The sequence below is a fragment of the Carassius auratus genome, unplaced genomic scaffold, assembly GCF_003368295.1.
Source record: "Carassius auratus strain Wakin unplaced genomic scaffold, ASM336829v1 scaf_tig00216865, whole genome shotgun sequence".
Taxonomy (NCBI): domain Eukaryota; kingdom Metazoa; phylum Chordata; class Actinopteri; order Cypriniformes; family Cyprinidae; genus Carassius; species Carassius auratus.
Genome location: NW_020528776.1, coordinates 31870 through 47703, shown reverse-complemented (window position 1 = coordinate 47703; position 15834 = coordinate 31870). Strand labels below are relative to the sequence as shown.

Below are 15834 nucleotides of genomic sequence, written 5' to 3'. Positions count from 1 at the left end.
AGCACTCATAAATGATTAAATAAAAAATAATGGTAGTTATTAAGATTTATATGGTTTGGAATTGGTAAAATGTGCTTGGAAAAAAATCACAATAAAACAATGTTGAATGAATGCTATATAAATATTTGTTTATAGACGGTTTCAACGGCATCAACATAAACAAACGTTAATGCGCGTGAGCGCTTTTGTGGACCGGTAGACTCCGAATAGAATAAATAACAACAGCCAAGTCCCTCTAGAGTAGATATTTTTTGATAACAAACAAAATGTGTTTTCTGTGTGGATCAGGCGGACTTAATGAAAATGCTAATTCATTATTTGCCAGCAGGAGATGTTTTAAAGCATAGACATAAAGCACAAGAAGTTTCCCCAGTAACAGCTGTAAACAAAGCAGAGCTGGTACGCTCACATGCTGCTTTATCAGGCATATAACATGCAAGTCTTCTTTTAGAAATACAGCGATATAAAAACACCCGTGCCTCGTTTTGATATTTAAACATAAATGTAAGGAATTATTATTATTAAACGTGCAGTACGTTACGTAACGTTACGTTACTCATGTTTATTTAACGAAGCCTTTTTGAAAATTGATCAGTTTTAAAATTGTGGCGAGTCTCCAAAAATAAATAAATGTATGGGAAACACATCCCGCAGCACAACCACCTGAGCCCAACTTCAGTCTACTCATCACCTTAACTTTAACTGCGTTTGTAGAAGGCACTGCAGCCAGACCGATATACACAACACAGACCGGAAGTTAACTTAGGTCCAGGCGCGTGCGCCCGATGAAACCGTCTATAAATGGAATCTTATTGTAAAGTGTTACTAAATAAATATATATATATATATATATATATATATATATATATATATATATATATATAGTTCTGTGAATGTGAATTTAAAGTCTAGATGATTCGGATTAACCCTTTAACTGCCATATCCCTTAAAACCTCACTGCCAGAGGGATATTGTGAATGCATGTGGCCGCTGGGCACAGTTTACCTGATGCCACCGGGGTGGCGATGGCATTGGTGGCTTGAGCCCGCCATCGCTGCTTGCAGCTATATTTTTAATTATTGTTATTCATTAATGCATTATAGAAATGCAGGAACTATGAACTGTTTTTGTGGCTTGTAGCTGTCTCAGACCTGCAAAAAAAAAGGAAAAAAAAGGGACAATTCATTAGGACAATGTACCACATTACCAGTATGTGAGATTATCCATGATAAAATTACCAGTATGTGAGATTATCCATGATAAAATCCCTTTATTCATTACAAATAAATTAATTATTAAAACTATAAAAGCAGTTCAATTAGTTATTGTGTGTATACAGGTGCTTGTCATATAATTAGAATATCATAATTTCAATTGAAAAAGTGAAACCTGTATATTATATTCATTCATTACACACAGACTGATATATTTATTTATATCTGACAACTAAGGAAAATCCCAAATTCATTATCTTAGAAAATTAGAGTATAACTTAAGACCAATACAAAGAAAGGATTTTTAGAAATCTTGGCCAACTGAAAAGTATGAACATGAAAAGTATGAGTATGTACAGCACTCAATACTTAGTTGAGGCTCCTTTCCCCTGAATGACTGCAGCAGTGCGGTGTGGCATGGAGTCGATCAGTCTGTGGCACTGCTCAGGTGTTATGAGAGCCCAGGTGTCTCTGATAGTGACCTTCAGCTCTTCTGCATTCTTGGGTCTGATATATCACTACTCAGCAGCAGTACAGTCCTTTTTGGATCGAGAAACTTCTGGTTCTGTCTGTTGTTCAAGAGTGGCTTGACACAAGGAATGCGAAGCTGAAACCCATGTCTTGCATATGTCTGTGTGTAGTGGTTCTTGAAGCACTGACTCCAGCTGCAGTCCACTCTTTGTGAATCTCCCCCACATTTTGAATGGGTTTTGTTTCACAATCCTCTCCAGGGTGCAGTTATCCCTATTGCTTCTACACTTATTTTCTACTACATCTTTTCCTTCCCTTCTCCTCTCTATTAATGTGCTTGGACGCAGAGCTCTGTGAACAGCCAGCCTCTTTAGCAATGACCTTTTGTGTCTTCCCCTCCTTGTGCAAAGTGTCAATGGTCGTCTTTTGGACAACGGTTAAGTCAGCAGTCTTCCCCATGATTGTGTAGCCTACAGAACGAGACTGAGAGACCATTTAAAGGATTTGCAGTTGTTTTGAGTTAATTAGCTGATTAGAGTGTGGCACCAGGTCCCTTCAATATTGAACCTTTTCACAATATTCACATTTTCTGGGATACTGAATTTGGGATTTTCCTTAGTTGTCAGTTATAAACATCAAAATTAAAAGAAATAAAGATTTGGAATATATCAGTCTGTGTGTAATGAATGAATATAATATACAAGTTTCACTTTTTGAATGGAATTAGTGAAATCAACTTTTAGATGATATTTTAATTATATGACCAGCACCTGTATTTATCAGGATATATATATATAACTGTAATTTGAAATGAACACTGTTATTAGAGTAGTTAATTGTTAGCATAAGTGCGGCTAATAATAATAATTACAAAAATAATAATAATTAGCATGTTTTTGTGTTTTGCTTTGGTACTGAAATTGGTACTGTGACAACACTAATAGTTAGACCTTGATTAATGTGTTCAGGTGCACTGCAGGTTGGAGCAAAACTCTGCATGTAAGTGGACCTTGAGAGACAATGTTGAGATCTCCTGCAATATGTTCTGAGCATGCACTATAAAGAGACAGAATGACTTACAACACTGGTGTCCAGTCCTGGGCTGGAGGACCACAGTTTCTGCTGATCCTTGATCAGCTGCTCAGGTCTGCTTAACTGGGGTTGGAGCTAAACTCTGAAACAAGAGAAGACAACCAATATTATGAAGTTAAAAAAAAAAAATGATTCAGAAATATGCACAACGTTTGAAAATGCACAAAGATGAGAAGAAAGCTATGTGTTTAATGAGAACTTTCCACTGAAGAATAAGAAGCAATATTAAGTCACAGATGCATTTTTATTAATTCTTATTAATATTGTTTAAATATGTAACAGTAACCTTGTGCTTTATCAATGATTTTCAGTCTCTGAAATAGAAAAGATCTATCAGTGCTGAATGGGATCATACATACATCATATGTAATGATATTTAACAAGAGTTCTAACACTGTGTCGTCACTGGACAGCACAACAAAATACAACAGAGCCTTTTATAATCAGTGATGCTCTCTACACTGGATGCGGCACGACACAACAAATCACAGACGGTGATCTGATGCCTTTTCCTATTAATGATGTACTGACACAAAGTTTAAATGATTTTTAACAGTCACTTTGGTGTGAGAGTGTGTAGCTTGGAGATAGAGATTTTTTTATGTTTCTGAAATAAGTCTCATGTACACTCAGAAAACTGCATTTATTTGATCATAAATAAAAATGGTAATGTTGTGAAATATTAGTACAATTTCAAATAACTGCTTTATATGTGAATATTTTGTACAATTTTATTCTTGTTTTCACAAAGCATGATTTCTGAAGGATTGTGTGACACTGGAGACTGATGCTGAAAATTCAGCTTTGATCACTTATTAAAACAAACTTAAATAGAAAATAGTTATTAAAAAAAATGGTAATTTCACAATTTAACTGTATTTTAATCAAATAAATGCAGCAGTGGTGAGCATAAAAGATGTCTTTGAAATACATGACAAATCTGACCCTTACATTTTTGAATGGTGTATGTTTGACGAATTGCTTACTATTCATGGTTCATAATGTCTAAAAATGTTCTTCGACAGGAGATATGACTAGAGCACAGCCATCAGCATGGAAGAACCTAGGAACATAAGCACTGTCACAGAGACAACAATATTTATTATACAATGCCAGGTATAAGGCATATACTATAGCAGAGGTGAAATGCAGAAAAGAAAAATAATAATTCACAGAATATATAATTTATATAATCATTTACAATAAATATATATATATTTTAGTTTTACTTATTTAGTAATGCTCCTACAGCGTGGACATCAAAATGTGTATGTTTTCATCCTCTCTGTCAGCAGCTCCCTTCAGAAATGTTAAAATCAGGAACTTCTCCTGCGTCATAGAGGTTTTTTTCTGGCACTTCTGAAATCACAGAACAAGTTTGTATTTATGTGTTTACCATGAAAGATCAAAACCTGAAGGTTTCAGTCCATTTTCACGCTCTATGTAAGTGATGTAACGTTATCCGGTTACGTTAGTGCACATTTTAGGATTAAACAGTGGATACATTTAGGGTTAAATTAATTTGGTTAAGTTACTTCCATTCATCCATTGATATTTATGGAGAGAGAGAGAGAGAGACAGAGAGAGAGCATCTACACACAAGATGACATTAAAACCCAAACTTAATAAACAAGAGCTCATGTCTATCGTTACCTCTTGTAGTTAGCCTTACCTTTGAGATGCTAACGGACTTTTTCTGACGACGCTAAACCATTTCTATAAAGTAAATATTAAACGAAAGTGTATCATTTACATGAAATAAAGTGTCAGGAACACTTTAATGTACTATTTGTGTAATTTAATAGACTAAACTTACCTAAAAAAAGTGAAACCACATTGAGTGTCAGCGATCAGCTGCTTGACGGTTGGGCTGCCGCCTCGTTTCCATGGTGACGTCCTCCGCTCCAGTTCTGCGCGCGCGCACATTACAGCACGTGGAAGTCAGGCAGAATTTCACTGTTATTTCACATCTATTTTGGGGATAAATTTGGACCAAATCCGACAGACAAAACAAAGACCAACTTTTCAAGTCAATTTTGAAGGCCATGACGAGTCGAGTTGATTTAAAAAAAAAAAATAAATAAATGAATTAAAAATAACCTTTCCAAATGACGTATGGTGGCAATCCAAGACAATACATACCACCAATAGAAGAAAGCAATTTACCAATAGAGACCCACAGGGACCATTACTGTGACCATTACAACCAACATAATTCCCATTATAACCATTAAAACCATTACAAATTTTGTAATAGTTTCTATTGTTTGTGTGTTCATTTTTTTTTCAGCAGTAGCCTACCCACTAAGACCATTACAGTTTTCCAAAGAAACCACTAAATTTATTGGAGTCATAATGGTTTCTACTGGTGTCCAGTAGATACCACTAGAAGTTTCTAAAGGTGTTCTATTGGTCCTTAATGGTATCCAATAGACAATACACGCCACCAATAGAAGAAAGCAAATTACCAATAGAGACCCACAGAGACCATTACAGTGTCCATTAAAACCATTAGAATTCCAATAAGAACCATTAAAACCATTACAAATTCTGTAATGGTTTCTATTGTTTTTTTCAGCAGGGTGGCATTACAGGGGTTTGTATTCTTAGTTATATATCTTAGGGTATCCATATGAAGCTGATTAGGCTGTTACACATGCCTCATCTTAGGCATTTTTGATAAAATATGTTTTATAAGCTACAGTATATGTCAATGTACTGTTTTGTTGTTGTTGTGCTTTTCATTATGAATAGTAAGAATCTATTCTTCAGTGTTTGGCACAGATCCCTACAGCCAGTTATGAATAGATCATCCCTGGACTAGGACCACACCACAGTTTAACAATCATTGTACTCATGGCCATTTATAAACTAGTCATCTGTCTAAACGGTGGCTCTAGCTTCATGTTTCAAACTAATGAACAAACTACAACATTAAGGGTGTACTCACACTAGGCACGGTTGCCATGAACCGGGCCCGAGTACGATTGTCCCCCCTCCCCACTCCCCCTCTGGCCTGCACTCACATATAGGGTTTCAGCATTCGTGCCGGAGCACGCTTACGTCATTATGGTGCGACGGTTTCGGGATAAACAGGAAGAGCGGCGCTCTCTGAACACAATGGAGTGCATTGCTCTGTTTTCTTTGTGGATAATTTGTGTTGTTTGGTCCACAGCCTGTTGTTAAACAGATGTGTCGCCTTAGTGGCGCGAAAATTTTCACGTAATCGTGCTGCTCGTATGAGGATGTTTGCAAGGTAACTTACCAGCTGAAGTGCAGCAAGGACTTTGCAGTTTTTAGTTTTTATGCGTTTTGCACCTCTGCCGTAGACCAAAGCGACCCTTTCCCTGCCATGTTGGTTTTGGAGCGTCGCAAAACCGTGATGCAAAGCGTCCTTTTCCGTGCTCCGGCACGGTTGGCGCTCACACTGCATGCGAACCGCGCCCGAGTCCAACTGAACCGTGCCTGGCCCACCTCTTCCAAGCGGGCCAGGGCCGGCCAATCGAGCCGCGCCCGGGCACGATTCGGAGCACTCACACTAGTCAAACGAACCGCGCTTTGGTGGTCAAACGCACTCGGGCACGGTTCAAACTGGCAGTGTGAGTACACCCTAATACCAGTGTGACGGATCCTGATCAATATCACATCATGTTTGCTCATTCAGATACACCACTGTTTAATATTATTATAAGTATTATAAGTAAGCATTATTATTATCATCAACACATTACACATTCATACATGCTGAGAAAATGAAAATTGAGAGAAAGGTTTCATGCATTTAAAGTGATACTCCATCGCAAAATGAAATTTTTGTAATTTATCACTTACCCCCATGTCGTTCCAAACCCGTAAAAACTTTGTCTTCAGAACACAATTTAAGATATTTTGGATGAAAACCGGGAGGCTTGAGACTGGCCCATAGACTGCCAAGTAAAATACACTGTCAAGGTCCAGGAAAGTATGTAAGGCATTGTCAGAATAGTCCATCTGCCATCAGTGATGCAACCGTAACATTATGAAGCAATAAGAGTATACCTTTTGTACACGAAAAAAAAAAAAAAAAAGGACTTTATTCACCAGTTCCTCTCCTTTGTGTCTCCAAATCAGCATAGCACCATTTCGGCAAATCTGAGCTGTACTCAGATGAAGTATGCTCTTTTGTATCAGCCGTGCCACAAAGTTAAGTTTTTTTAAGTGTATTTACGCTTTGGTTTGAAAGCAAACAACACACTGGCACACCATCTGAGTACAGCTCAGATTTGCCAAAATGGCACTACGCTGATTTGGAGAGACACAGAGGAGAGGAAATGTTGAATAAAGTCATTATTTTTGTTTTCTTTGTGTACAAAAAGTATTCTCGTCGCTTCATAACATTACGGTTGAATCACTGATGGCAGATGGAGTATTCTGACGATGCTTTTTATACTTTCCTGGACCTTGACAGTGCATTTTACTTGGCAGTCTATGGGACAGTCACAAGCCTTACGGTTTTCATCCAAAATATCTTAAATTGTGTTCCAAAGACTAACAAAGCTTTTACGGGTTGAAACGACATGGGGGTAAGTTATTAATGACATTTTTTTTTTATGTCACTTTAAGAGTATACTATTCTGACTGTCTGATCTTTTCTGCCCTCTAGTGGACAGATGCTTTTTGACTGTTAAAATCGGTTTTAACTTTTAAAAATCCATGAAACTTTTCTCACAGTTTTCATTTTCTCAACTCACACATCATATATGAATATGTAATGTGATAATAATAATCATGATAATAAAAATAACAACTACTGAATCTTGTAAGTCAAAAATTTTGTTTGTTTTTCAGTAACCTGCGATCACTCAACCAAATCCTCAAAGAAGTTTAATTAGAAGGATTTAAGCCATTGCAGAGCCCTGAACAACCACTTTTATTTCCACATAAATTGCAGCTGTGTATCCTAACTTTGTCAGAAATTGCTATTCCCAGCCATTTATTCAAATTAAACCTCTTCTCTCATGGCCTCATGGGACAGTAAAGTGCCCTGGTCTGGACTTTGTTCAGGTCGGTTAAGTTTTCCCACTCCATATTCAGAAACTCCATCTGTATGAATCTCACTTTGTGCACACGTGGAACTGTCATTTTTTGGAAAAGACCTGGACCTTCCCAAACTAAATGCAAACAAATATACAAAGAACAGTGTATGTTGGTTTCTTGTGCAGTAATGTTAACAGTGAATAATGATTTTTTTTATAAAAAAAAAAAAAATCAATCCACAGTAAATAAAAAGGAAATAAATAAAAAAAATCACATTTATATTCACAGGCATATCATAAAAGTATTAACATTTACAATATCGCCAAATGGTTTGGTTGCTGGGGGCATTTTGAAAATTTAGTGTGGTAGCATTATTTTATAAGGGCTCATTGGACTTTATTACTACTCAATTCTCAACTAAAAGTTTTTTATTTAATCTAAATTTCAGATGCTCACAAAATTGAAAATACTACATATTTTAGTTTTTTTTTTTTTTTGTTTGTTTTTTTTTGAAAAACAAAGAGAAAGTATCAAAAAACACAGATTATTCTTGTTTTAGAATATCTGATTCATCATTGAGGGTCTGATGTCTCTCCTGTTCATCTCTTCTGGATCTGATGTCATAAAGCAGCACAATGAATGCAGCCACAGCAGCCAGACCCACCACAGCAGTGACGACCAATCGGATCATAGCCTCAGTCTCTCCACCATAATGGACTTCATCTAAAGAGGGAACTTAAGCTCAGAAACTAAATTTTCCAACTCAGTAAATACATTAATATTATCTCTATGTGAAAGAGATCGACTCCGTAAATAAACGGTAAATGACTGCTAGCATACCTGAACACAAACGACAGAGATCGGTAACGCAGACGTGTCTGGTCTTGTTACTGACAGGATTGTTGATCACACAGCTGTAGGTGTTATTATCCTGATATTCCAGCTCCAGAGGAAGAGACAGACTGATGCTGAGATCAGACACACACTGTAAAAAAAAGCTGTATAACTTAGTAAGTCATTTCAACTTGAATTACATTAAAGTGACTTAAAAATATGATCCAAATCTTGTATAACTTATTTTAAAAGTATGACAATTTTGTAACATATTCTGTTACTGTTAATGTAAAAACATAAGCCGTCTTGACTTATTGATCATACATTTTTTTCAAGTGCACTGATGCTGGACAGTAAACTGTTTCCTTTGTACCAGGAGAGAGTCACATGAATTATATTCATCACTGAACACAGCAGGACACATTTTGGGCTTGATCAACTTTCTGCTGATGAGCAACACTGTAAAATGTCACTGGTAATGACAGGAACAGATACTGGAGCTGCAAAACATTTAATAACAGAAATTAATAAAAAGTTACAAGACTTTAATTTGATTGTGTTTTAAAGTGTTGTTGAGTGACATTTTACTGTGACATCATTCCATAAGTTAAGTATTTCAGTCCATTGGTGGCCATCTAACACCTCAGGGCAGCTATTTGCAGTCATGTAAGTACTATCTAATACAGGAGCTTTCAAACTATCCACCAGTAAATAAATACTCCTGGAGCCTCCCAGAACTGCTCTATTATTTAAAACACTTCGTCCACTTCTATATAGCCTCCTAAGAACCGGCAAAACATTTTAAGAAAAAAAAAGAAGTTTTTTTTCATGTCATTACATAAAAAAAATGTAAAAATGATATTTCATTCATAATTTATGCTACGTCCTTGGTAGAGGACATTGGGACTCAATTTCTTAAAAAAATAAATAAATAAAAAGACATGATTGACAGACATGCATAGGCAAAAGCAATTTTTAGGCAAGGATTTTTTCTTCCAAATTTTAATTCCTCTTCAATTCCAATTTCTTTCTGCAAAAATGTGTTTAAAATGCCCATAAACAGGTTTTCTCATTATATATAAATGTATCTATAAACGAAATCTAATTTGCATATTAATGTGTTTTTAGGGCTGTCACAGTGTCTGGGTTGTTGTTCCCCGGGGTTCCACTAGATGTCCTCCTTCTCACGGTGTCTGTCACCAGATCACTTCCTGTTCCCTTATATGGTCACCTTCCTCCTTGTTGTGTATTGATTGTTCCCCCAGCTGTCTCCTGTTTCCCCATTATCCTTCTGTGTATAAATACCCATAAATACACAGTCTTAGTCTGTGTTACGGAGTCCTTGTTTAATGTTACGTATTATTCATGTCTGTCAACTCTCGTCTTGCCTTGCTTTGTCTTGCCCTGTGTTCATGTCCTGTTTATGTCTGCTTTGGATTATGTTTGGTTTTGACCTCTGCCTGGACTGTTTACCCCTTTGGATTATCCCTAAATAAACGACGTACCTGCAATTGGTTCCCGCTCTGTGTTTTCCTTAACGCTGCCATGACAAGGGCAACATGTGATGAAAAAAGAAGTGTAATAATGGGAGTAATAATTGACAAGATTTTCATAACAATTTATTTCCCTGTTCATTTGTTATGTCTCCTAAAATTTGTAATAAACATGCTTTTATTCCCGGTGTCCTCATATGAGGACATGTATGATCTCAACATCCTGTTTCGTAACAGAAAGTCATATTTTGATTTGAAACCCCATAACATTTTCCTGAGATGTTGATTTATGACACACAATTTAAAAATCTGTCAGATTTTAATGATAATTACAAAATATTATTATATTACAGTCTCAGAGAAATTCACTAAAATATAATGTCCTCATATGATGATGCAGGGTCTCAGGAATAATGTAGTAATAGCTCTCCATGACTGGGTGTCTCCCAAGTAAGAGGACTAGCGAAGGTTTAATGAAACTTTGCAAAGCACACAGGTGTTGATCTAAAAGTGAACCCATGAACCACTTCTGGTTGCCCAGTTAATCATGTGACATGAAATCCCACGAAATTTAACCATTAAAATAATAATAATAATAAATCTGGGCCAGATGTTGTGGTTTAAACAAAAGATAACTTCCCTTTAACACAGATGGCAATATTCAATGTTATTGCCATCTGTGGCAATAACATCGAATACAATATTATGTAAATACACATTATTTAAATACACTTACTATTTAAATTTAGTAATTTTCTTTTTTCCTGCATGTCAGATGTGTGTGTATGTATGTATGTTTGTATGGACCAGGAGCACCTTAAAAAAAATTTTCATTCAACAAATTAATTGTGTATTTGCACACACCTGGCGAATAAAGCTGATTCTGATTCTGAATATAGTTTAAAAATGTGTAAAAACATTCAGTACTTTAAACCTACGCATTACATCATTCCTTAAAAATAACATAATGAGCTTAGGATATAATTAAATTCACCTCCTTCTCCTGACTGATAACAATAAACTTGCCTGCTGGTTTTTATAGACAGCTCTAATGAAACTCTTATTTAAATAATCACTGAAATCAATCAATCAATTAAATAATTAGTTAATTGTGTCAAGGATTTGATTATACTTAAAACCCATAACACAAGCACTTATATTTAATAGTATTTAAATGTTTATTATTTATTTTAAAATGTTTAAAAATAAAATAAATAAAATAAAATAAACATTTCCATTTGTTTTGTAAGTTTGGTCTGAGTTCTTGATGCTTACAAGGATTTCACCAGCAGGTGTCGCCAGCATGTGCTGTTTCAAGTGCTTCAAAACATCGAATCATTTTACGAAACGTCTCAGGTTACGAATGTAACCATGGTTCCCTGAGAGGGAACGAGACACTGCGTCCTCTGAAGGGACACTATGGGGAACACCTCGTCGTGACCCGTGTCTGAAGCATACTTTGAAAAAACGCCAACTCGTTGGCCGGCGACAGCGTCTGACGTCACTACCGGCGCGACTATAAATAAGCGACCGGAGAGCACGTCATTTATCTTCTTTGTGAAGCTTGCGTCTGAAGCATGGCAAGGGATCCCTTCAGAGGACGCAGTGTCTCGTTCCCTCTCAGGGAACCATGGTTACATTCGTAACCTGAGACGTTCCCCCTCAAGGGAACTTCGAACTGAGTCCTCTGAAGGGACACTATGGGGAACAGTATACCCACGCCGCCATGCTGAGGGGAGCGCAGGCCAGACCATGGCGAACACTAAGTACCAACTCTACCATTTCTATGGGAGTTGCCCATAGGACGTTTAGACAGCTGTCTGTGACACTATCCCTTACGGCCAAAGGCCTAAGCTACATACCCAATTTAATTGATCAGGGCCTCGACCCGGGGTAGAGCTTAAAGGCTTGGAATAGGAAGGATTCCTTTAAAGGGATACGGCTAAGAAACCAGTATTATACAAGGTCTTGCCTGTCACACAGGGGCTACCGTTTGCTCTTGCAAAAATTTTCCGAAGGAGCTGTCTCAACAGAACCCTGGTAGCAAAACCCTGCTAGATAGGTATTCAAGGATACCTGAATGGAGTGGCGCCCAAGATGAACGGGGCTTTACACCAACTCAAGAAAGGGCACGAAGCAACCGCGCGAAGCCCTTACCATAAAGGATTTTTAGAAAGAACGCAGAGCCTTAGCGTGCGAACTTACCACAGAGAGGATTTCAGAAAGTGCGCAAAGAATACACGTGCACACTTACCATAGTATGGATTTTAAAATACTGTTCTAGGGAGGGGTTCTCGTGGCACTCTGAAGGGGAAAAAACAGAGAACACCATCAAATGAGAGGAACTCTGAATTCAGAGTAGCGTACTAACACGTGACCCTTTTCTGGGAAAAAGGGGCCCGTTGTTAAAACTACTGCGAGAACCGCCCAAATTGGATGTTTATCTGTATAAGCGGTCAGGAGGCCCCTCAGGGTGACCTGGCCAACATTCATGAAATCTCCTGCAGTGCCGTGCCAGTTCTGATGATCAGCGAGGCTCCCACAGAAGCCCGTGATCTCGGCCGCCTAATACCAGAGCACGAGGCCGGAAGGACGGTGCTGACGGGTGTTAGTAGATGCCATAACTGAGGACTGTAAAAGAGACTCACTTAGAAAGTTAGTAGACATATGACCACCAGCAATTCAACCCATAAGTATATACAGAAAAAGGGTTACATACTCACCCATCCTCCTGTAGTGGGACCCTGCTCACAGGGCGCCTCCTTATAGTCCGGACCATCAGTAAGGTGGTTACTATGAATATAGAACCAACCAAAAACATCATAGGTCCAGCATATGAGACTGTTATGAGAGAAATTCTCCCCCCACCTAACCTCGATCAGGTGGAGAGCTGGTGGTCGCAGGGGAATTCAGGCAAGGGAGGAAAAGAGCAGAAGTTAAACATAAAAAGCATTTTCTCTAGGTATCGCTCTGATTCGGACGAGAACGCTGCCTCGTCTGAATCACATCCCTCAGGTCCTGCTTACCTCCTCGCGACCCACGATTCCTCTTGCCCCTGCCCATAGGCGGGGGAGGAGCGCGAGCCGCGACACTAGCCTTCTGCGCCCGTCTTTGATCCTCAGAACGAGACGGGCCAGGACCCCTATGTTGTTCTGGCTCGGACCTGGACCTTCGTGGAATGAAGGTTTTAAAAGCAGCTGAGCGCGCCCTTGCCTCCCTGAACTTTTCGACCACCATCTCGACGGAGGTACCGAAAAGCTCAGAAGGCGAGACCGGAGCATCGAGAAGAAAGCCCCTTTCTTTCTTCCCGATGTCTGCCAGGTTCACCCACAGATGTCTCTCCGTTACTACCATGGCAGCCATAGACCTACCCATGGCGGAGGCGGCCTGCTTGGTAGCACGGAGAAAGAGGTCTGTGGTGCGGCGCAGCTCGGCCACCTGATCAGCTGAAAGGCCCTCGCCTTTATCCAGGTCCCTCAGCAGGTCAGCCTGATAGGCCTGAAGCACCGCCATAGTGTGCAATGAAGCCACAGCCTGACCTGCTGCTGCGTATGCTTTGCCATTTAAGCGGGATGTATCCTGGAGGGGCTTAGATGGCAAAGAGGGAGATTTAAGAGAGGATGTTTCCCCCACAGAGAGATAGCTAGCCAGCGTCTCTTCTACAGGGGGCATCTTCTCATAGCCATTTTCGCGCATGCCCTCGATGTTAGCATAACTCGTATGCTGAAACCGATGGATGCGAGAAGAAAATGGCCTCTTCCATTCTTTCTTGATTTCCGCATGTAAATCAGGCAAGAATGGAAGGCTCACCTGGGCTGGAGGGCTATGGTCAGATAAATAACGCTCATCAAGGCGACCTCGCGGCGTTATTTTGCTGGTACGTTTCCATGGCAAGTTTAACTTTGCTGTGGCACGATCCATAACCTCTAACAGCTCCTCATACGCAGGGCAGGAGGATTGAGAAGGCTCAGCCTCAGCTTCTTCGCCAACCTCAGACATCTCCTGCTCTTCCTGGGTAGAACCCAGCAGAGCACTAACTTCAGTATCAGAAAGGGTTAATGATAACACGTCTTCCTCCTGAAGTTCATTCTCGTCCACCGCCGAAGAGCGAGAAAGGGAAAGTCCCTCTCTAAACTCTTCAACGAGGTCCACCTGTGATCCCCACGAGCTCATTCTCCTCCGTGCCTCAACAGCGGCGGGTCCTGAGCCGCGGGAGACAGATGGCTGTCCCTCTTTCCTCGAAAAGAGAGACAAACGAGAGCGGAGCTTTTTCATGGAAAAACGCTCACAGTGCACGCAGATCGCCCCCTCAAGGACATCGCGCGCTTGCTCTTCGCCCAAACAAAAAACGCAAAGACTGTGTGTGTCATCCGGTGTCAAATAACGCTGACACGGATGCACGCACTGTCTAAACGCCTTGCTAGTGGAAGCCATGATAACAAAAGTAAAGATCGCTCTTACCGTGGTCGTTTCTCAGACGCACACTTCAAACAAAACAGTCAAATGAAGACGAAGAAGATAAATGACGTGCTCTCCGGTCGCTTATTTATAGTCGCGCCGGTAGTGACGTCAGACGCTGTCGCCGGCCAACGAGTTGGCGTTTTTTCAAAGTATGCTTCAGACACGGGTCACGACGAGGTGTTCCCCATAGTGTCCCTTCAGAGGACGCAGTGTCTCGTTCCCTTGAGGGGGAACAATTGGTTCAACTGATTCGAAAAGCTTCATTTCTCCCATCATCTCCCAAATGTGCTCCTTGAAGGAGACTCATTGCCAATGAAAACAATGTGTTCTAAAATCGCCTCAAAATAGGCCATCATATTCTACGCGATTTTCTACGCAATTAAACACATTTATAAATAAAATCTGCAATCTTTTAAATATGCCTCTGGGATGCATATATAAATTACTGTTTTATACATGTATTGTTTTAAAATCTACCTGTTAGAGTAAAGAATACTTGTCTAGCTGATGCACATTCCAAATTATAACTGCAAAGTGAAGAACAGCTTGAAAAATATCTGTAAATATAATTTCAAATTCAAATATAAGAAACATTTTGAAATATGGATAATTATGAGAACGATATCATGTTTAATATGAAAAGGATATACTCTCTATACTCACCATAAACAGTAAGACTGAATCTCTTGATTGACTCAGTATTTTTGATAGTGGTACTAACTTTATAGTCCCCAGAGTCTGTGGTGCTGGTGTTTGTGATGGTCAGAGATCCGGTCTGATCCAGCTTCAGTCTGTCTCTGAATCTCTCATCATTATATTCAGGAATGTTTGCTGTAGCTATGCGAATGCTGTTAAACCTCCACTCGATTTCATAATCTCTCTGTATTTCAGTAATATCAGTGTGTAGAGTGACAGATTCTCCCTCCATCACTGACACTGACTTCACTTCATATGACTCAACATCATAGGGTTTGCTTTAAGTAGTGTCTTGACCCTTTTACTAATTCAAAGCAATTTGATTCAAAACAATTTCAATATTGTTTTCACAACAAATATGTATGCATTGATCTTATGCTTTTTCTGCTTTTAACTCATGATGACTTGGACATCATGAGATAGTCTTCTTTGGATTGTTGACTAACATTCAGCTTTTACCAGAGGTGGGACTTGCAAATCACAAGCAAGTCTTGAAGTCATATCTCAAGTCCTCAAAGGGTTAAAGTTAATGAGATAATTAAGTGACTAATTAAATG

At 39.0% G+C, this 15834-nt stretch overlaps 1 long non-coding RNA gene and 1 pseudogene across 1 annotated transcript; both read right to left on the bottom strand.

The window, feature by feature from the left end:
• Positions 1–2621: 2621 nt before the first annotated feature.
• Positions 2622–4509, bottom strand: LOC113099140 (uncharacterized). Its single transcript, XR_003289304.1, has 4 exons — positions 4450–4509; positions 4007–4136; positions 3764–3855; positions 2622–2859 (listed from the first exon to the last, which is right to left on the bottom strand). It is a non-coding gene; the product is annotated as an uncharacterized LOC113099140 (long non-coding RNA).
• Positions 4510–8317: 3808 nt separating this feature from the next.
• On the bottom strand, positions 8318–15526 carry LOC113099131 (CD48 antigen-like; annotated as a pseudogene).
• Positions 15527–15834: the final 308 nt, after the last annotated feature.